Source organism: Canis lupus, chromosome 14, assembly GCF_003254725.2.
Source record: "Canis lupus dingo isolate Sandy chromosome 14, ASM325472v2, whole genome shotgun sequence".
NCBI lineage: Eukaryota > Metazoa > Chordata > Mammalia > Carnivora > Canidae > Canis > Canis lupus.
The window spans coordinates 49,161,376-49,185,062 of NC_064256.1; the positions used below are offsets into that span (position 1 = coordinate 49,161,376).

The 23,687-nt window shown below is 34.3% G+C and overlaps 1 long non-coding RNA gene across 1 annotated transcript; it reads left to right on the top strand.

The window, feature by feature from the left end:
* The first annotated feature begins 157 nt into the window (after positions 1–157).
* Positions 158–22,985, top strand: LOC112670889 (uncharacterized). Its single transcript, XR_003143275.2, has 2 exons — positions 158–325; positions 22,608–22,985. It is a non-coding gene; the product is annotated as an uncharacterized LOC112670889 (long non-coding RNA).
* Positions 22,986–23,687: the final 702 nt, after the last annotated feature.

The following is a 23,687-nucleotide window of genomic DNA, read 5'->3' on the forward strand; positions in this document are numbered from 1 at the left end:
TAAACAGAGGGTCTCAGAACACACTTCAACATAGCAGTTGAGATGAATGACTTGGTTGAGGGTACTTGTGGGAACTGCACTGAGGAGTTCTAAGAACTGCCAGACCAGTATTACCAAAGCGCTGATCAGAATGTGTCATGGCAAATGGTGTCTACTGAACATTCTGATCAGTATAATTCTCTACACTTACACCAGGTCCATTAACAGAAGCAAACTCTCTACTCTTGGTAAGAAGGATTTGCTTCCTGAAATCTAGTCCCCCAGAGTCCTGCTTTGGAGTCTGGAGCAATACTCCCATATAGAAAGAATGAGTGGCTGCCTCATGGTAAGATGTGAATATTCCTGGAAACATTCTAGTATCTTATCTAGACCCCTCAGGATAATAAATTCCTCATCCAAACCTCTGTGTCTATCTCTGGAAACTGTGTAACTATGTTAGAGGTTAAGCATTAACTATAACATGTTTTGTTTGCATTGTATCTTTCTATTTATGAAACATTTTTAAAATACGTTTTTTAAAGCAGTTCGCCAATCATTTGATCAGCTAAGTAGGAATGTATTATTCATCTCCATTTTCCAGATGACACTAGAGAATGTGATAAGTCTAAGGTCATGAAACTATTAAGGAGAAGAGCTGAAACTGGCATCTAGTAAAGAGATTATTTTGTGACACAAAACTGAATCTAACAAATAGCCCCATGAGGAGTAGGGGACAGTTCATATCAAATTACATTTTAGTCTGTCCTAAAATCTGTATCAGTAGCAGTTGAAATAAGTGTTGATAAAACGAAGAAAGTGTACTTCATTTCATTTCCCTATGTCTGGGAGAAGCTCTATTTTATTGTGTGATTGTAAAATATGTAACTTCTGAACAAACACTTGAATGCTTTTGGTTTGGTGATAAAGGAAACAAGAAGAGGTTTTGTGTGGAATGAGAGAAGATGCTTGTATAACATTTTATGATTCCTCTTCTCACCTATTCCTCAAAAAAATTAGAGAAGGAAGAAAGATAAAAGTAAAGCAATGCTAGATAGGTGCTCATCCCATCAGAACTGTAACATGATTAATGGATAAAAATGGTCCCAGCTTGGGGCACGTGGGTAGCTCAGTTGATTAAACATCTACCTTTGGCTCAGGTCATGATCTCAGAGTCCTGGTATCGAGCCCTGAGTCAGGCTCCCTGCTCAGCCAGGAGTCCACTTCTCCCTCTCCTCCGCCCCTTCCTCTGCTTATGTTCTCTTTCTTTCTCAAATAAATAAATAAATAAATACATAAATAAATAAATAATTTTTAAAAAAGGTCCCAGGTTTACTCAGGGCTTGTTCCCACATGGTGTGGGTATAATCCAGATGGCCAGGATAAATAAACATAATATTTGGTATCACACATCCCAATAAGCCTCTATGAAATTTGGTAGCAGGAATCGAGTGAAGTTGTATCAACCTCCAGGGGAGAATATGTGTGAAGAGGAGGACTAACAAGGAGGGCCAGATATATTACTTGGTATGCTCTTACCTAGAGGAAACCTTGCTACACAGTGTGATACAGGTCCTGAAGGAGCTTTGAGCCTGCTATACCCTGCCTCTGGCCAGAATTCTTACTGGCCAAGTCAGCAATGGACTCTTAGGATAGATGGCCCCCTAGGTTAAAGAGTGAGCATCTTTCAAAGAGAAAAGATACTAATAAATGTTGCTGCTTTCCATAGTTCAGCTCTACAGAGAACAACTACAAATAAAGTAATCTCTTTTTCTTATGGCTTTTTGTTATTTTCCTCAAAACAGACAGATTATAAAAATAGTTTCAAAACATTTTCTGCTAAATTTATATGTTAGCTGCATAATGACTGTTAAGGGAAACTAAGCACATTTGGAAGTTTTTGAAGCTGACTTAATTAAGAGCAGCTATCCTAGTAGCTCCCCAAAGCTCTTAGATGCCACAGACAGAAGTGCTACACTGGTTTTGGTAGAGCCTTCGACTGATATACGCAGAATGATTAGAAGGGTAACAAGACAAAAGGAAAAAGATAAATTTTCATATGTGGTGGGTTCCAGTGTTGCCTGGTTGCCAGTTAGTATGGGCTCACCTAAGAGCACACTGTTTAATTTTCAAGAAATTGTCAAGCCAGTCATTAAAACCATCCATTATTAAAAAGAAAATTGTGTAAGCCTACACTTACATAGAATATGAAACATACATAATAAGCTCTTACAGCTCATCACTTCTAAACTATTTTTCTACCTTTTGCCATTATCTATATTCTTGAGGGGGCAATTTGCCTCTCTTGTCCCTGGATGGTGAAAATCCTATGTAACAGCACGCTTCTGCACATCTCGTCTTAAACTCTGGTTTCCATGACATCACATTGGTGGTTGATATTAGCCATGGTTTGCAAATACTACAAGGTAGACTGATTTATTGTTTTGTTGGTTGTCTAATCATAAGAAATTTTAATAATGCAGATTAAAGTTGAAAATGTGCCATGCAGTTGCATTATGGGTAGTATAAAATTGAGGAAATATTTATTTATCATTTGAAAACTTTACTTGATTCAGCAAAGATGCCATTCACATCGTTGAGGAGCAACTGAAGTTGATATGCATTTTGGTTGTTTCACTTTCCTCCTAACTCATTAAACAAGAATATCAAACAGTATTCATGTCACATATCAGATTTATTGATGATACATCAATTGGGAAAAGGGATAGTAGATTGGGATCCAATTCTGTTTGTCAAATCCTGTTTGAATTGCAGCTAGAATTTGGCTACCAATATAAGAGTTTGGAAAATACCAGTGGAAGCTTTCTGTTAGCATCAATTGGCTATACAGAATTTGTAATAATAAGTATTGTGTATATTATTATAATTTGTTATTTGTGTGCTAAACATCCCTTATGGTTATAGCATTTATATAAACCTATATACATACACATATGTATACATTTTTTTTTCTTCAGAGAGCCTGTTGTTTAATATTTGCCAGGATACTTTTGGCAAGCACTGAAATGTTCTTTTATTCTCTTATTTAATTCTATATCAAGTCTTTGAAATAGGTATTATCTTCTCTTTGTCCATAGAAAATAGAGAATGTGGCCCAGAAGAGTTTAGAAACAGTACCAATGCCACACAGCTGGTACAGAAGTAGTTGGGATGGGATCTTAGGTATATTCTGGGCAAAGCCTAGGCCTTCTTAATGATATCACTCTGACAGTGACATTAAATAGTTAATGATCTCAGTCACTTGCACTATATTCTGGCCTCAGTACCCTCCTCCATGAAAGGAGAATGCTACTATTCATATCTCTTCAGAACCATCATAAGGATCAAATGTGAAAATCATTTGTAAACTTAAGGTACTACAATAATACATAATTAATTACCAAAGAGTTAGACATTTGAGGTAACTTTTTGCCTGAAGAGCTTTACTATTCTGAGTCTGACTCAGCCTCCTTGAAAATGAACTTTTCCATATATTACCTGAAAAACAGAATGGCATTTCATTTTCTTTTGGAAATGCTTTCTGTTATAAATTGCTAGATTTTTTTTTCCCTATTCTGGACTTCTTTTTAAAACTCCAACACCTTTTTGTTTAAGCACTACTCATTTTTCCTAATAATAGATTGATGGCTTCTTAAAATGTTTGGCAACTCAGTATGCCTGAGTTTTTATCAGCCTAGAGCCTCCCTAGAGGTAGCGTATGACCAGCGGATTCTGGGGAAGCAGCCAAAAGCTAAACCCAATGCATAAGTAAAAAGAAAGAAAAACAAATAAATATTTTTTGAAAAGTAATCAAGTTGTTTGCATTAGGGTATTATTACTAATAACCTTGGATAATTTGAAGTTGTGGAGAATATAAGCACACTTTAAAACCCTCTGATACCTAGATATTCGATTGCTATATGGATAATAGATAATTTTGCCCTATATCTGTCTCCAATGCCAAAGCACTTTCAGATGATGACATTTTCTATTGCAATTCTGAGTGCTTATAGGCCTTGATTCTGCTAGGTAATTATAATATCTACCATGGCATTAAGGCTCACTGCATGAGCTAATGCCATGATATGGAATTAATCAAGTCTGAATGAAAAGGTCATTAGAAAGTTAAATTATTTCACTGATACCAGACTAGTGCCACATAAGCAAGAATTATACCCCTTTGTGATATAATAGATCCCGAAATTCAGTCATTAGTTTCACCTCACTAGGGATATCTAATTATTGATGTGGTTAATTACTTAAGCCCATTGACCATGGTTTAGTATTCCATTACTTATACTTTTAGCTCTTTAAAAAAGCTATTAGGTAACATTCTTAACATATACTTATGGTTCACCTCAATTATTATTTCCTATGAGTTACCCTTGTAAAAACACAGATGATCTAATAAAATATCAACAGTTATTTATTAAACTCATACTATATAGGGGATTGTGCATATGTATAAAGGGGAATTTCTCTTTTTAGGATAAAATAAATGAATTTCTGAACACATTAGAATTATAGTCACTTTCTCATGGGAGCCTTCATAACTAACCTCTTCTGCACTATTCCTGACCGGAACAGACCAGATTAAGCCTCTGTGCAAAAATGAGCTTTAAGGAGTGTTGGATAATTTGAGGCAGAAAAATGATGCAAGATAATCTAACAGCTGAATGTCTTTTTTTTTTTTTTTCCTATCAGGGTAACATTTCAGATATAAATCTGAATAGTGATGTCACCTCCTTTTATTTAAAGTGCTGCATCACAGCAGAATATTAATCTTTCTGGTTCTGGCAAGACCCCAAGGATTCCAGCAGTTTCCTGACCCTATCTTAGTCAGGATAGGCTAGGTTATGTTGCACTAACAAGCATTCCCAGTATTTTCTTTACTTGAAACAACAAAGATTTATTTCTTGCTGTGCCACTTGTCCTTGTTAGTTAGCTGCAATCTCTGCTATATGTCTTCTCTGTTGGGGCCTAAGGCAGACAGAAGCTCCATTTTTAACTTTTATGATCATCATGGTAGGGGGAAGAGCACACACTGAATTGCACACTTAAATTCTTCCTAGAATTACAATCTCGTCATTTGTTCCAATGAAAAGGACCAGAATACTTGTGCTCAGCAATAATGACTATTAGCCATTGTCACTGAGGACTTTAGTAGAGAGAGCAAGAAATGGGGCAGGTCTCAAGAAACTCTGTTATATCTTTTGTTCTATATGGTCACTTCACTTCAGCTAAGTTTCTATAACCTTTGAGCAGTACTAAATCAGTTGAACATTTTGGACTATGTGTGCATTCTTTCCTGCTGTGCAATCTGTCATCCATCTGAGATGCTTTGATTCTCTATTACAATCTTGCTTCATCCTAAAGTTGTATATAGAGTGGATCAAATTACAAAATTTTATTATTTATATCATTATTTTCCTAAGAACAATGAGGAAAGGGACAGTAATCACAGCTTTTCCATAGCATCTCGCTTAGTGCCAAGCTCAAAGGAATTGTAAAATAAATATAAGTTGTATGAACAAATGAATGAGAAAATAAAAATTCCAGCTTAATAGGAGGTTTTGAGTTGGAATATTTCCCCCCTATTTCTATTTCATTTCTTTTTTTTATATTTATAATTTCTTCCTTCTACATTTTGGGGGCTTTGCTCAGTTTCATTTTTTTCCCCCTATCTTCTTAAAGTGATGGCTTAGTTTTACTTATACCTTTATTTTCTAATCTAAGCATTTGAAATTACATTTTTTCCTCTAATCACTAGTTTTCCAACATTCTACAAATTTAGATATGTTGTATTTTTATTATTATTGTGTAGAAAGTATTTTCTAACTTATGCTGTAATTTGTTTTTGTTCTTTGGTCCATGTTATTTAGAAGTATTTGTTTGATATGCAAACATTTGAAGGTTTGTGGATATCTTATTGCAAATGAATGTAATTTAATATCATTATTTGATAATTATGAAGACTTACCTTCTGGCTGAGCATATGGTATCTTTGTGAATATTCCTTATACAGTTGAAATAGATGTATATTGTTTAGTTTTTATTGTGTTCTATAATTTGCAATTAGTCAAGTTGATTGATAGCATTGTTCAGATCTTTTCTATCTTTACTGGCTTTTTTCTACTTGTTCTTTCAATTAATGAAATGGGGTAACAAAATCTCCAAGTATGAATACATCTTTCTTCTTTTGTTCTGATTTTCCATTTGTTCATGAAATTTGTAAAATCATTATGTTGTTAGTTGCAAAATGGTGATTTTTTTCCATTTCTCTAATTGTATTACAAAGATCTCTCCCTCACTCATAGTCTCTTGTTTTTCTCAGACAGAAGGTATCTCCCTAGCTATATTGAATCTTCCTTCCTTCCTTCCTTCCTTCCTTCCTTCCTTCCTTCCTTCCTTCCTTCCTTCCTTCCTTCCTTCTTCTTCTTTTCTTTCTTTCTTTCTTTCTTTCTTTCTTTCTTTCTTTCTTTCTTTCTTTCTTTTCTTTCTTTCTTTCATCTTTCTTTCCTTCTTTCCTTCCTTCCTTCCTTCCTTCCTTCCTTCCTTCCTTCCTTCCTTCCTTCTTTCCTTCCTTCTCTTTCTCTCTTTCTTTCATATCAATATGTTATAAGTCAGTATCATCTTTCTGTATTTAATTTGCCTTAAATTTTTCCAGTGGAAGTTCCTTTCAGGTAACCTACTGTATTCTTTTAATGTGTATCATTTAGTACTTGAACACATTTTTGATTTCTGATGCAATGAAATAGTTCAAGCTCACCTTTTACTTTCTGGTTTCAAACTCATATACTTTAGTTGGAAATGATGTTTAAAATCCCATCTCTGACATTAAATTATATGTACTCATTGCTTTAGGTGACATTTTTCTGAGCTCTTTGGTGGAAAATTTGGAAATATATTTACTTATTATATATTTTATTATATATATATATTTTAATATTTTATTTATTTATTTGAGAAAGAGAGAGAATGAACTGGTCAGGGGAAGGAGGGGCAGAGGGAGAGGGAGAAGCAGACTCTCCACTGAGAAGGGAACCTGTCATGGTGCTCAATCCCAGGACCCCAGATTCATGACCTGAGCTGAAGGTGACACAACTAACTGACTGAGCCAAATGGTGCCCCTGGAAGTACGTTTTTTAAACAATCATTAGTTCATAATGATGGTTATGAATAAAATCCAACAACATGGGGTTCCTTTTCACATTTTCCCATTCTGGTTTTTTTTTTTTTTAAGATTTTATTTATTTATTCGAGAGAGAGTCAGAGACAGAGGCAGAGGGAGAAGCAGGCTCCTTGTGGGGAGACTGATGCAGGATTCAATCTCAGGACCCCAGGATCACGATCTGAGCCAACGGCAAATGTTCAACCACTGAGCCACCCATGTGCCTCACGTTTTCCCATTCCGTATATGTATTTCCTTATCTCAGTACATATCAATGTCTACACAGCTAAAAATCACTGAAGAGAAATAAATAGAATAGTGACCATAATTTGAATAACCCTAAAGAGGAAATGACAAGAAGGAAAGAGAACTAAAAGCATTGCATACATAGAAGATAAATAGGAAGATGTTAGATATAAGCCCAACCATATTTGTGCTCATTTTCAATTTAAATAAAGAAAAATGCAATTAGAAGGCAGAAATTACCAGAATGGATAAGATAAAGCACAGTTAAGTTGTCTGCTGTCTACCGTAGATGTACATTAAATCTAAGAACAGGTAGGTTGAAAATAATACGATGACAAATTATATACCGTCCGAAGAGTAAACAGGAGGAACATGATATATCTATATTAATATCAGATAGGTTCAAAGAGTGTTGTTTTTGATAAATAAGTATTTCAAAATGATAAAAGGATAATTTTATTAGCAAGGCAGAATGTCAAAGTACTTAATAAAGGGCTTTAAAATACATCAAGCAAAAACAGGCAGAACCAAAGGGAGAAATAGATTATAATAATGCTTAGAAATTCTAATACTCTTCTTGCAGTAATTTATAGAACAAATAGACAAAAATAATTAGTAAGCATAAGAGATATGAACAATATCAGACACCTTGATGTAATCAAAATCAAAGAATGGTTACCAATGTAGGCCAATGCCACTTTTGGGCCATTAGGTAGCTATGAAATACATCTCATTAATTTAAAAAAGATTGAAATCAAGTAGGGTATGTTGGTTTGACACAATGTAATTAAATTAGATATTGAAGAGATACACAAATCCCCTAATATCTGAGTGGACAATAACACATTTCTAAATAACATGTAGATTAATGTTGATATCAAAAGACAAAACAGAAAACTCTGACAACTGAATGGTAATGAAAAAGCAATATATCAACTACAGTAGTTAATTTTTTTAATTTAAAGTCTTCATACAAATAATTGTGGCTTCACTGGTATAATCTAACAAACATTTGATGAAGAAACAACAGTATTGCAAGAGTTCTTTCAGAAAATAAAGGAAAGATGACTTCTCCAATTGTTTTATGTACCCAGGATACAAGTGATATGAAAACCTAACAATGCCATTATAAGAAAACAAATTAGAGAACAATGTACCTTGTAAAGACAATACATTTGTTAATGAAACATATCAAATCAACCTAGTGATATTTAATAAAAGATAACAAAACTGCACCATGACCAACTAGGTTTCCTCTCAAGAATTCAAGCTTAGTTTATTGTTCAAAAACAAATCAATCTAATGGAACACAACAAAATGATAAAAAGAACAAACTATCGATATGTACAACAGCATGGATGAATCACTAATGCACTATGCTAAATTAAGGAACCCAATATTAAAATGTTATATACTGCATACTTCCATTAATTTGACATTTTGGAAATGGCAATACTAAAAGAAGACAAAACAAGTCAGTGGTTGCCAGGAGTTCAGAAAGGAACGGATTCTAACTACAAATGTAATATGTGAGATAATTCTTTGAGGTTTAGGAATGTTTCTGTATTGTATCTCTGGTTGTAGTTATACGAATCTATGCATATTTAAAAACTCAGAGAACCTTACACCAAAAAATGTGACTTTTGCCTTATGTACATTAAAACAAACCCAAAAACATAATTTAATTTTTTATTTTAAAAGAAAAAAGCAGGTAAAGCATCATCTTAGTAAAATTCAGACAATGCATCTGACAAAAGTCGATATCTCATTATGATAAACTGTCTCAGCAAATTAGCAGTTAAAGAAAACTTCCTTATATGATAAAGGGTATTTGTAACAAATCTATGATTAACATCATATTTTCTGATGAAATAATGAAGATTTTCTCTCTAACTAGAGAATAAGATAAGTATATCCACTCTCACTACATCTATTCAATATTTTACTGGGCAGTGATGCTAAAAGAAAATGCCCAAATCCAGAAAGCATGACTTGGTACTAGATAGTAAGCGTATTCTCAGAAATTGTGAGGGGGTGCCTGGGTGTCTCAGTCAGTTAAACATCTGCCTTCGGCTCAGATCATTATCTTAGGGTCCTAGGATCAGGCCCCATGTTGGGCTCCCTGCTCAGCAAGGAGCCTGCTTCTCCCTCTCCCACTGTGCTCTCTCTCTCAAGTAAGTAAATAAAATCTTTAAAAATATGTATAAATTATGAGATTAAATTTCTAAAAACCTGAAAGCTAGACCATGCAGGGGGAGTTCTGAAAATTCTGTTATGAAAGCTAACAACTTACTTAAGAAGTATAAGCAATTCCAGAATCCTGGTAAAGTTCACCTCACAGGTCTTAATAAAGAGAATAGACTGATTTTATTCACGAAGTACTTAAAACAATTAGTGAACTAAATCAAACTAAATTTACCACAAGTTAAAATTCAGTTTGACTTTAATCTCAGATTAATTTAGGCCTACATTCTAACAGCCTAGGAGAAGAGGCATGCTAATTTCTGTGGACAGATATTAAATACTTCATTCATTATTATTGTGTTACACAAAATATGTCATATATTCAAAAATTTAAATACATACAAAGAGGGGTGCCTGGCTGACTCAGTTGGTGGTGCATGTGACTTTTGATGGGGTCATGAGTTAAGTCCTACGTTGGATGTAGAACTTACTTAAAAGAAAAAAAAAAAAAAAGACATACAAAGAAGCAAGAAAATGGGACCTAGGGTCAAGACATAAAATAGTCAATAGAACAGACCTAGAGATGGCCCAGATGTTGGAAAAATAAGAAATATACTTTAAAATACTATGATAAAAATGCTAAAGTTTCTAGTGAGAAAGGTAGCCATCATGGGAAAAGAGATGATTAATTTTAGCACAGATATTGATGTTATAAAAAAACAAGAAATAAAAATAATATTATCAAAAATAAAGAATATATTAGATGGGCTTAACAACAGACTGAATATTGAAGAGAAAAAGACTGGCAAATTCCTGATAAGTCAATAGAAAACACTGAAACTAAAATACAAGCGAAAAAGAGTGAAATAAAAACAAGACAAAATGTCTCAGACCTATGAAACAATATCATGTACTCTACAGTATGGTTTGCAAACCTTGGCACTATTGAAATTTTGGACCAGACAATTATTTGTTGTGGGAGGATATCTTGTACATTACAGGATGTTTAGTCACATCCTGAGCCCCTATCTGCTATATGCTATTAGCAAACACCCTTCTAGCTTAGAGAACCAAAAATGTGTCTGGACATTATCAAATATTTCCTGGAGGACAGTATTGTTCCTAGTTGATAACCAGTGGTGTAAAATACATTTGCAGATGGAGATGAGAAGAGGAGGGAATGGGTCAAAGAAAGTATTTGAAGAGCTACTACATGAGAACTTTAAAAAATTGATGAAAGACTTCAACTTACATTTTAAGAAAATATAAGTTATACTGACAAAAAACCCACAGAGCAAATAGAATCCACACATCAGCATATTATAGCCAAAGATGAAGAGCAGTATGGAGACTAAATATAAATACAGATGGAAAAGGACACATTACATACCTGGTAACATGACACTAAATACTGCTGACCACTCAACAGAAACAAACCAAATGACAGTGGAACAACATCTTTAAATTGCTTAAAAATGAAAAATAAAAAAATCGGGCAATGTAGAGTTCAGTCCACAGAGAAACAGCCTTCTGAATGAAGGTGAATAAAGACATTTCAAAGTGTCAAAGTTTGTAAGATTTTGTCTGGAGCAGATATGCACTATGAAGATGGCTAAAATAGATTATTCAGAATAAAATTGAATACAATTGACCCTTGAACAATTCGAGGGTTAGGGGTGCTAACCTCCCACACAGTTGAAAAAACACATTATAACTTTGATTCCCCTAAATCTTAACTACTAATAGCTTAGTGTTGACCAGAAATGTTAGTGATAACATAAACAGTTTATTAACACATATTTTGCATGTTACATATATTGTATATTATATTCTTACAATAAATGAAGCCGAGAAAAGAAAATGTTATTAAGAAAATCATAATAATATTCAAAAGAATATCATAAGGAAGAGAAAATACACTTACCTCACTGTATCAAAAATAAATCCATGTATAAGTGGATCTGCACAGTTCTGTCCCATACTGTTCAAGGAAGAGTCAACTTTAATGCCAGATGAAAGTATAAGGTGGATTTGTAAGAAAGAATAAAGATCACACTCCAAATAAATCTCAAGGTTTAATACAATACACACCAAAATCCAGCAGGCTCTTTTGAAAGGTAGATAAGTTATTTACAAAATTCATATGAAAATTCACTCTGAAACAGCCATAACAATACTGAAAAACAATAAACTTGAAGGACTTTCACCACCTAATTTCAATACTTACTATAAAGCTATAATAAGATGATGTAGTGTTGGTATAACGGAAAGACAAATAATTCTGACAATAAAATTTGCGTGACTCAGCACAAATGAGCAATTGATTTCCAACAAGCTGAGAAGCAATCCATTGGGAAGTACATTTTTACAAATAAATGGTGCTGAACAATTGGTTGAATCTGTGAAAAAATAGGATCCTGACCCTATTCCCATTCTGTCCATGAAAATTAATTTGAGGTTAATCATAGGCATAAAATAAAACCAAGAACAATAAAATATTTCAAAAATTAAAGAATGTCTTTAAGATTTTGGGAAATGTTTAGAATAGTCAGAATACAAACTTACAGTAAAACACTGATAGAATGTATTTCTGTAAACATTATAACTTCTGCTTCATAAAACATTGTAAGATTGATAGAAAGTTATAGTCTATGAAAGAAAAACATATTCTTAGCACATATACCTGTGCTAAGACTTTAAGACAGACTATATAAAACCTTACTAAAATCAGCAATAAAATGATTAACAATCCAATTTAAAAATCGAAAAGATACTTGAATAGCCATTTCATGAAAATGCAACTGAATAGCCAATAAGCAAATTAAAATGCAAATTAAAACCACAGTGATACACTATTTCCCAACACAAGATGGGTGAAATTGAAGACTGACACACTAAGTATTTCCATCTATTTAGAGAAATAAAGCTCTCATGCTTTGGTGGTGAGAGTACAAAACGTTCGAGTGGTTTGGAAATTGGCCATTTCTCATAACATTTAATGTAATCCCCCCAATGACTGCGATTTTACCCCAGATATTGACCCAAGAGAAATGAAAAAATAGGCCGATAAAAGACTTGTACAAGGAAGTTTATAGCAGCTTCATTCATAATAGTCAAAGAGTTGAAACAACCCAAAGTCTATGATGCCCCAAACTGTAAGAAATATATACTTTGGCCTTATCAGTGACTTTATAGGAAAATGGATAAACTTACAGGAAAATGGATTCCTTATAAAAAGGAATACTCCTCAGGAATATATATATATATATATATATGTTTTTAAGAACAATCTGATGGTTCAGGCAGCAACAGGGATGAATTCAATATAGATTAACCATGTGAAAGAAGCCAGATACAAAAGAATATAATGTATATTATACCATTTTTATAAATTCCAAGTATAAGCTAAACTTGAAAATAATGTATTAGAAATCAGAAAGTGCTTGCTTTTGAGGTAGTGTAGATTTAGTAAATAGGAGATGGGAATTTTCTGTGATAATGAAAATGTTTCATATCGTAAATGGATTGGTGGTTACCCCGGTGGATACATGGGTCAAAAGTCATTAAGTTGAACACGTAAGAGCAACATACGTAAATCATACCTCAAAATAAAAGAGAAAAAAGGCAAACAACCCAACAAAACAAAAAGACAAAAACTTGGCAGTTTGTAAAGGAAGATACACAGGTGGCTAAAAAGCACATAAAAGATGCTTTTCTAATTCTGCTTAAATCAGAGGCTACCATGGTATCTACTAGTTAAAAAACTGTGAGTGACATGGCCATCAAGGCAATCTGCAGGTCAGGAAACTACTTCAATGAGCCACCAATGAAGCAAACTTCCAGTCAAGAGATGTGAAGCTAGTGACTGTACACTGGAATGTGTAGGCACCACTGGTGCCTCCTGACCTTCTAAACTGGGCCTACATACTGGAATATGATTATAAAGGAAAACAAAATCTGCATCTCTATGCCCTTGCTTTTCAGAGTCAAAGTGAGGAAGGAGATGGTCTTTGCTTTGTCTTTTACTTTCAAACATGTAAAAGTACTTACATATCTTGAATGCAGAACATATCTTGAATGCAGGCTAGCTCTAAGAGAGTGTGAGAAATATTGTTTTTATATTTTAGTATCTCCAGAGGAGGAAGGCCCACTAGAAGGATGTTAGGATGGAGACCTAGTGCCCAACAGAGATAGTTACCGTGATTATTTACATTTTGCAGACACTGAGACTTAGAAATGCTATTTAGCTTGTTATTAAGGCTGAAAATTGAACACTCAATTTTAGATTTCTAACCACTAAGCTGTATTTAATAAGTTACATTCAGTTTTTCTTTGCATATTGCTTACTTAACTTCAACATTTTGTGTAATGTTTGGTCTAAGGTCTATGATCCAGACAATAATGACCTTGGAAGTCTTGTTTGGAATATCTGACAGAACTTTCATCATCTGAAGCTTACTGGTTTTTTTCTTTTTAATCTAAACATTTTTAGCTACTCATTTTCAATTAAATGGAACATAATTATATGATTAGACTCAGATGAGTTACGGGGAAATTCACCAATCTAATTGAAACTAAAAATAATTGGAAAGCCTATCTATGATGCCCCAAACTGTAAGAAATATATACTTTGGCCTTATCAGTGACTTTGCACTGAAAATTATTCTGGGCCTGCAAAGGCAAGGCTCATTATAGAGAATGGTATTGCAGAATTTTACTACATATTTTGAGTCCATATACCAAATTAATAAAGGACATCATTCTGGATCCCTCACAGTTATATTTTATATTTAACTTTGCAAATTACTTTGAAATTCAGTCTTCTATCTTGGCATGAGATTAGTTCAGCCACCTAAAGGCTATCAGCAGTCTCTGAGTGACAGGCTTCTCAGTTTTAATTTGTACTTCAAAGCATCAGTTTCTAGTTAAGAGAAACCAAAGACCCTTCCAGAGCCCGTGCTACCTTATCGGAGACAGTTTCTGGACAGTGCAGCACTTGAATGGTGCTTGTGCTCACTGCTAACTTTCATAGGTCTTCATTTCCATCTGACCCATCTCAGTTTCTTAGGTAATGAAAAGAAAATAAATGAAGCTTTCTTCATACTGTCATGTACTGCTCCTGCTTGTCACCTGGTTCTAGAGGGGAGAGTATAAAATCCCCAGGGAGAAGCTTATTTCTTATCACAGGTGGAGACTATCATATTTAAAGAATGAGTTTCCTGCTGATGTTCTGTTTTGTTTTGCATCTTGGCTTTTAGGATGGAGTCCCTCTCTAACATCCATTACAAGCTCATTTGTTTATTTGGTTTTTAATCAAAAAGAATTTTTTTTTTTCTAGCGTGAGATTTGGATTTATCCTCAATTACTTAGTTGAGGAACTAGCTACTGAATACCTAAACCAGTGATGGTCAAGAAATCTTGTTGAGAAGGAAATTAGTGCAAGTAAAATATGGTTACTGAAAGTATTAATAATTAGGTGCACGCAATATAAAAAAAATGAAAAATAATAATACAATGCATTTCATTAAGTGGCCTTGTGAAAAAAGAATGTAGACAAAGGGACATGAGTGGTCGTTCATTAATTTGAAAAATACATGCGAAGATGTAAATTGTGTGGCTATTCTATTTCTTCTATTATTTCTATGTATAAAGCATAGTTGCTTTGTTTTTTAAATATAAGTGATAATTAGTGCATAGAGGGAGTGGATAGCAGTGAGCCAGCAAGTTACAGAAACATGTAGGAAGCGTGGTAACAAAAGCAAATATAAGGTAGAATGGATTGCTAATGATATGTGGCCAGATGTGGTGTAGCCAAAAGTCCTCAGAAATAACTGACCAGATAGACTTGATCTCCTATCTCCTAGAATAATAACACCCCATATGTCCCCAGGAAATGTGACAGATGCCAAAGAATTAAGAAAGCAAATTACAAACTAAGGAGAGGTTTATTTTTTTTTTTTTATTTATTTTTTTTTTTTAAAGATTTTATTTATTTATTCATGATAGTCACAGAGAGAGAGAGAGAGGCTCAGAGACACAGGCAGAGGGAGAAGCAGGCTCCGTGCACCGGGAGCCCGACGTGGGATTCGATCCCGGGTCTCCAGGATCGCGCCCTGGGCCAAAGGCAGGCGCCAAACCGCTGCGCCACCCAGGGATCCCAAGGAGAGGTTTAATAAGTTAATAAAATACATCTTAAGAGATGTATATGTGGGATCCCTGGGTGGTGCAGCGGTTTGACGCCTGACTTTGGCCCAGGGCGCGATCCTGGAGACCCGAGATCGAATCTCACGTCGGGCTCCCGGTGCATGGAGCCTGCTTCTCCCTCTGCCTGTGTCTCTGCCTCTCTCTCTCTCTCTCTGTGACTATCATAAATTAAAAAAATAACTATAAAAAAAAAGAGATGTATATGTGATAAGTACTAGGCCATGTTAAGAATTAGAAATGTGGGAACTTAAAGATAAAGGAAGGAAATCTGTCACTCAATCAGATTCATCTATTGTTTTCTATATAAGTCAGACTTTCCCCTATGTTTTTGAGTTAGAGTAAGCTATAGTTAATTAAACTAAAACTTGTATAGGCTTTAAGTATGAATTACAGCACATTTTATCTCTTATGAAAACTCCCGCCAGTTAGAAGTGGCTGCTTGAATTGCTCTATGGGGATGTATGGTGAAGCCCGTTTCAAGCCTGGTAAGAGTGTCATAATCAATTACTTATGTCTGCAGTGATCATGAGAATGTCTGTAGTGACCATGACTTCTTACCTTGAACAAGGCCTTCCAAAATAGATGGCTCTTCTTTAGGCAAGGGCTCAGATTAGGACTGAATACTTGTAGGACTCCTAATGTCAAGCAGATATTGGGTTTAATGAGAATAGATGGCCAATGCATGTACATTTTAGGAACTAATTAAATATAAAAGACAGCCTAAACACAGACTTGAGGAAGAATGTGAACTCACATTAAATCAGATGATTCTTGGCTTGGAATAAAAAAATTGAGAAGATTCAGAATGTTCCTGGCTGAGGAAAGCTGAGCATGCCTATAATGAGTATTTCTTCTTGGGTTTCTGGTTTGTGGCAAATGTTTTTACATCTTCCTCTTGGACTCTGGAATATAATCCAAAAAGACTCTATTGGCTTAGAGTAAGCCATTGGCTATGCTCACTGGGTTCTGATAACATAGTACCTCCCAGTCTAAAGAGTATTGGTTGAGGAGATAATTTCTTTGATGGTTTGTTTGCTTTTTCAAAGACAGGCTTGTAGAAAAAAAAAAAAAAAAACAGGCACAGTAGTAGAAGGCTTCTGAATATTGGACGCAATTAGATGCAATTTGAGAGCTGTAGGCCAAATTCAGTGATTCGCTAGGAGTATCAGGCTTTGGGGCTATTGTAGAGTTTTAAAACCAAAAGATAACATCAATGAAAGGAAATGATGGATGCAACATTTCTCTTAGCAACTTCACTCAGAATCCAAGATCCTAGCTGCCTGTTGGAGCAGACAATTGACAGAAGTTCTAACATGAAGATATTGAATTTCTATAAAACAGTGGCAATTTTTTAAAATGGAAGGCTAGAAAACCAAGCAGGGTAATTGAAAATGAGGCAGGAATCCAGTTATCAGTGCACTCTAATCAATGGATTGGTGGCATTGGACTGTAAGCAATGTCATGAGTTTCCTTCTACTTCTCCTCATGGGTTCAGTTATAAGACTAGTTAAAACCTGTGGAAGGAAGCTCTGATCAGGCTCAGAATCTAGGGTTAGAATTATATAAAGATATTAATCTTTCAGGAAGCTCAAGTTCTATTCAATTTTTAAAGTTCTCTGTAAACATACTTTTAATAATCTCTTTGCAAGTCTATTGATTAAGGAAGTTAAAAATAATTTTTACCATTCTTTAATTGATTGCTCTGTTGGAGATTAAATTCCTCCTACTCTATAGCTGTGAGAGTGGAAAACAGTGTCCTTTTGAGAGAATAAAACCAAACCAAACCAAACCTACAATTAATTGGAAACAAGAACTAGCCCTGAGGTCCATGGATCCATAGGGAATTTAGGAGTGGGGTTTGAAAAACCATGAAACTGATAAAGCTCTATCATATGTTTTGAAAATCTTTTCATAGTAGCATAATATATTTTGTAACAATATATTTTATAACATCTCACAGGTTATTTTATTTATTATATTTTATAATAGTCTATATAATATAATTATAATATTATTATATTTTATAACATCATGCAACTTGATGAATTTCTTCTTTCTCTTGCCATGTTACTTGCGAGGTTTATTCATATTATTATGACCTGACACAGATTGTTCATTCTCATTATTATATAATGTTCTACTGTTTGACTAAGCCATGATTTATTTATCTATTCAACTGTTATTGGCATTTAGATAACATCCAGTATGAAGCTATTATGAATAGTATGTCTATGGATATTTTGGTACATGTCTTTGGTAAATATATGGATAGGCATTTCTGTTGGGTATAAACCTAAGAATAAAACTTCTGGATCATAACTCTAGAACCTTTACTTTTATCAGTCTGATTATCTAATTTCAGTGTTCACTCTTTTATCTTTTCAAAATGGCAGAGAGAAGTTTGTGGTTTGAATCTCTCCTCTTTTGGCAACCAAAATAGTGGTAATAGATTAAACACTTAATATTGAAATTAAAAAGCTATAACAGTGCTTGAAAGAAGATAAGCATTTCCATGGACTAGAAAGGGAAAAAAAAAATACAAGCATCAAGCAAGGTGGGACTCTGGGTCTAGAATTGGGAAGAATTTATCTCTTATGAGATGACAGCATTTAAGTATATCTCAAGCAAGGTTAAGGGCTGAAACTAGTTCACAGCATGAAGCCAGGTTCTCAAAAAAAGCCTGAAAGAAAGTTGCGATTGATAATTGCCTAGGTTGTGGCTTATATGAAGTTGAATATTTATGGAAATAATAAAAGTTATTGATACTTCGGTGGCAGGAGCTAAATCTCCTTGAGTTCTCTATGGGTCAGGAGCTCCAAGTTGCCAGTGTTAGATCTATTTCTGCACGGGAGAATGGGATAGGGATGCCAGGTAAGGGAAACCCCAAAATTCCTAGAAAAGAATGGGCCTTCAGAGTGGAAATAAAAATGACAACAGCAATAGCAAGAACAGCAACAACAATAATAATGACAAAATTCCTTCTCAAGATGAGTCTATAAACCAATACTCCAAAGTATGTAAGTCAGGTGAAGGAAGACTGCTCCCAAAGAATAACTAATGGAAAAAAAAAAAAGTATGCTCATAAAATGAAAATAAAAGATCTAGAAATGTCTTTGAACTATTTGATTAGCAAATTCAGAAGTATGATAGATGAACTAATATCTATGAAAAGCAACTCCTAAAAGCAAGAAAAGATGTATTTGACTAATTCAAAATATTGGAATTGAAAAATACAGACTTTAATCTGTACACAGTTGAAGACAGAATTCAACAAATCAAAAAATGATTGTGAGGTACCTTGAAACTAACCAAGATGCCAAGATGAAGAAATGTGAAAGAGAACCTGTGGAACAGGGAAGCTAGAATAATAGTAACAGACTGCAATAGACACCGATTAAAGAAGAGAAAAGAAGGGGATAAAAAATCAAAATACAAAAAAAAAAGGCTGCAAATGTTTTCAAATAAAGAAGACTTACTAAACTAAATGTTGAAATTGCACGCTTATTATGCATCAGGATAGATAGTCATAAAAACCACACCAAAACATTATCTCCAAACTTAAAATATCAAGAATAAAGAAGAAATTTCAAGTTCAAGGAGAGAGGAAAGGCAAGTTTTCTCCACAGAAACTACAATCACAGTAGACTTCTCATCAGCAATGCTATATACAGGAGGACAAGGAAATGCTATTTAAAAATGCTGAATGATTCTAACACTGAAAAGCATCATTCAAGAAAGAGGAGTAGGTTAAGGCATTCCCAGTGACACAGCAAGCAATCTTTCATTTTGCAAACACTTTCATAAAGAATTATTAAAAGCTAGTTATGAAAGAAGCTCATGTAGACATTCACAAAAAGTAGACTACACTTTAGATCAGATGCCACCAGTCCTTGCCAGTCATATCATCTCTGTGGTCACTACTCAATGCAGCTGCTATAAAGTGAAAGCAGCCATGGACAGGACAGAAAGTAAAAAAGTAATTACTTCTCTGTGCCCCATCTGGTCTGGTCTTATTTAGTGTCAGAATTAGTTTCTAAATGGGATAGACAGAGTTCTTAATCTCTGTATTTGCAGTAGCTCTGTGCTTAATTTTACATTATAAGCTTATATCTTTTCTAGAATTCAGTAATCATATTCATTATCTTGATCATCATTTTTATTTGTAATTGTTATTACCAACTTGCATAAACCATGCTTTTAACAGAAGGGCTCTTCTGTGGAGAGAGTCCCATTGTGCCCTGAAATGCTGGGGTTAGATGGGTCTTCATAGATTTTTGTGCCTTTGGACAGAACAAAAGTGTCTTTTGGGCTGAGTTCCACTTGGAAGACTTTATATGATTACTCAGATGCCTTTTCCTTCATTGCTGTTTCCATCTCTCACTTCAAAGAACCTCACTGCAAAGAAACAACCTCCTCTCAAGGCTAGATTTAGCTGAATGTGTTTGGTCATTTAATTTCTCCACGCCCAAGATGCAAAAGGGTTACATTCATATTACTGGTTATTGGCAACATTGGCAAATTTTCAAGTTAATTGATTTCCTGGCACTGAAGATTATACTACTAAAAACAGTTTTGTCAGAAGAAATATGAAGCAAATGCTGAACTTAAGTCCTTAAATCACTCTCAGATTTTATTGTAGCTTGTTCATTCATACAATTTGAGATAGAAAGTGTGGACCTAGGCAAGCAGTGCATGTCTACTTGCGTTAACAGATAAAATATGACAAGTTTTTATTCAGTCTATTTCTAGAAATATAATTTTTCCTGATTATGTATTTAGAAATACTCTTTTCTGGGAAATACATATTTCCTTTAATTCTTTTACTTTTTTTTCTGATAACTATGTAATTTTTTAAGCAATAAATTTAAGAATTTCAGAGTTAGTAGAGACTCCAAATATTTGTCATTCAATGTTATTTGACATAAAACTCTTCTACAGTGCTTGCTTCAGCAGCACATATACTAAAATAAAACTCTTCTACAATGTTCTTACTAAGTAGTGACTTCACTTTTGCTTGATTACCTTGATTACCTCCCATAATGGAGAATTCACTATATCCCATCATTGCCTATCCTATTCTTACTCAAGTCCTAATGATTTTTTTTCTAAGTGTAATGTTAAATATTGAATTTGTATATTAGAGATTTTACATAGAGGGTTGAAAGATAAAATGTGTATAATAGGAATTACATCCAGTAAGATTTTGAATAGTTATGACTATGCAACTCTGTATCATTAGTATAGTGAAGGCTTATTTATGTCCTTCATTATTCCAAAAATGATTCAAAAAGCTTCAGACAAAAATCATGATAAGCAAGATGAAAATTAAAGTAAGTGAAGAAAAAAGGCTCAAAAGGAAAGGAAGGGAAATTCTAAGGAAATTTTAATAATATTAGTTGGAATTAAAGTTTATCATGAAATTTATGTGTTAGATACTTTATACTACTGATCTAAGCAGCCACAGCAAATAGAAATACAAGATCATTTTGGTTAAGGAAGGGCTATTGTTTTCCTTGGTAAGCAAACCATGGGGCTTCATAACAGATGTGTACTGTGATGTGTTCAACAAAAGTATTCAACTCTATCTTCCCAACAAATATCAGAGGAAGCTCACTGTTAACAAACCACAGCAATCAAAGTATAGGTTTGTAAAAGTATTTCAGTTTTCGTATCAGGGATGAGTATGGCCACTGCCTGGTAGTCTGGTTTGGCTCATGGATAATTTGGAATATCAATAGGGAGAGATGAACTAAACATCTTTCAGTTAATACCACATGAAAATTCTATAATTGAATTTTCTATAAACAGTGTAACAGAAATTCCAATATTTTATTCCTTGAAATGATTCAAAAGTACAGAATTTTGAAATGGTTTAATAAAGACATACCGAAAATGCTTTGACAGTCAAATGGGCAACAGGGCAAGTTGATATAATTTCATAATAAAAAGAAACCTAATGAAAACAAGTAGCTGGTAGACGATTTTCTTTGAATGAGTTTGCATTTATGCATTTTGGGTGGGCACATAATACACCATTTCACCATGCAGTCTAGAAATGCTATCTGGAAGATAATCAGTAGACTCTAGACTAGTGGTTTTTCAACTTCAGTATACTAAAGAATCACTTAAGAACCTTGTCAAATATGCAGATCTCCACATCTTCAAAGATTATGATTTAATAGGTTTGTGTGGAACATAGTAATCTGAATTTTGCAGGTGATTTGTGCACACATTTTTTTTTTAAAGATTTTATTTATTTATTTATTCATGAGAGACAGAGAGAGAGAGAGAGAGAGAGAGAGAGAGAGGCAGAGACACAGGCAGAGGGAGAAGCAGGCTCCTCACAGGGAGCCTGACGTGGGACTTGATCCCAGGTCTCCAGGATCACACCCTGGGCTGCAGGCAGTGCTAAACCGCTGCACCACCCGGGCTGCCCTGTGCACACATTTTGTAAAACATTGCTCTGGATGTGGTGAATCTCTACTCTGGAACTGAGATTACTGTAGCGTTGGCTAAAATTATCAGTGAGTTATTATTAACAAATTTTGTTTCATTTAATTTTTTCGCTTTGGAAGGGGAAGATTATGTCTCTTTTTTAAAGGATTTTTATAAAATTGTCTTTGTTCATTTTAAACTGGATGTTCAGAGGAAGACAAAGGAGATATCCTGGGGTAACATAAAAATCTCTCTTAGTTAAGAATTTTAAATGAAACTCTACCTTACACCACCAAATTGCCAGAGAACCACTTTGTTTTTATACTGTGTTAATATAGTTCATTGACTTTTAGTATTATTATTCTTATAAACTTCTTTTTATTGTTCACAGGATGCCTGAGGGAGATCATGTTATTTATAGTAGCCTGGTTATAAACAGATTGAGAGATACAACCTGTGTCACTAAGTATCTGAAAAAAAACAAAAAAAACAAAAAACCAAACAACAACAACAACAACAAAAAAAACGGGCATAGCAGGATAGAGGAGGCTGTTTTGCTTCTGGCAATCCACTTATCTTCCCGTACATGTTGGTGACAGTGGATCATCTGGCTACCTGCTTGAGTGTCTCAGTTGAAGAATCTGCATATTTGAGCTCTTCTACAATCTGATTATTTGCCTTCTTAAGAACAGAGCTGCTAAAAACAATGTCATGCTTAAATTCACACTAAGAGCGATGACTGAATAAACTCTTCCTTATCTATTTTAAACTCTGAATTAATTTACCTAATCAATTTCAACATTCCATTTTTAGAGTCAAATACTGAGAAATGTAAAGCTTTTTGTTCTTTTTAATTTAAATTTTTAAATTTTGTTTAAATTCAATTAATTAATATATAATCTATTATGGGGTTCAGAGGTAGAAGTCAATGATTCATCAGTCTTAAATAATACCCAGTGCTCATTACATCACGTGCCCTCCTTAATGTCCATCATCCTGTAACCCCATCCCCCCACCCCCTCCCTTCCTGCAAACCTCAGTTTGTATCCTGTGATTAAGACTCTCTTATGGTTTGTCTCCCTCTCTGATTTTGTCCTGTTTTTTTTTTCTCTCTTCTCCTATGATCCTCTGTTTTGTTTCTTAAAATACACATATGAGTGAGATCATATAATTGTCTTTCTCTGATTGACTTAATTTGCTTAGCATAATATCCTCTAGTTTCATCCATATCATTGCAATAGTAAGATTTTTTGTTTTCTACTTTTGATGCTCTTTGACAAAAATAGCAGAACAGGCACTGTGTTAGGTTTAGGGGGAAAGGGATTGAATAAAACAGATGATATCCCCAAGGAGCTGGTATCTAGCAGCCTCACCGTGTCTTTAGGCTCGCCACTGTTTTATCTCACCCTCTATCCCCCCAGGTAATTCCTCATTGTAATACAGGTCACTGGGTGAAGAAATCTTTCACCAA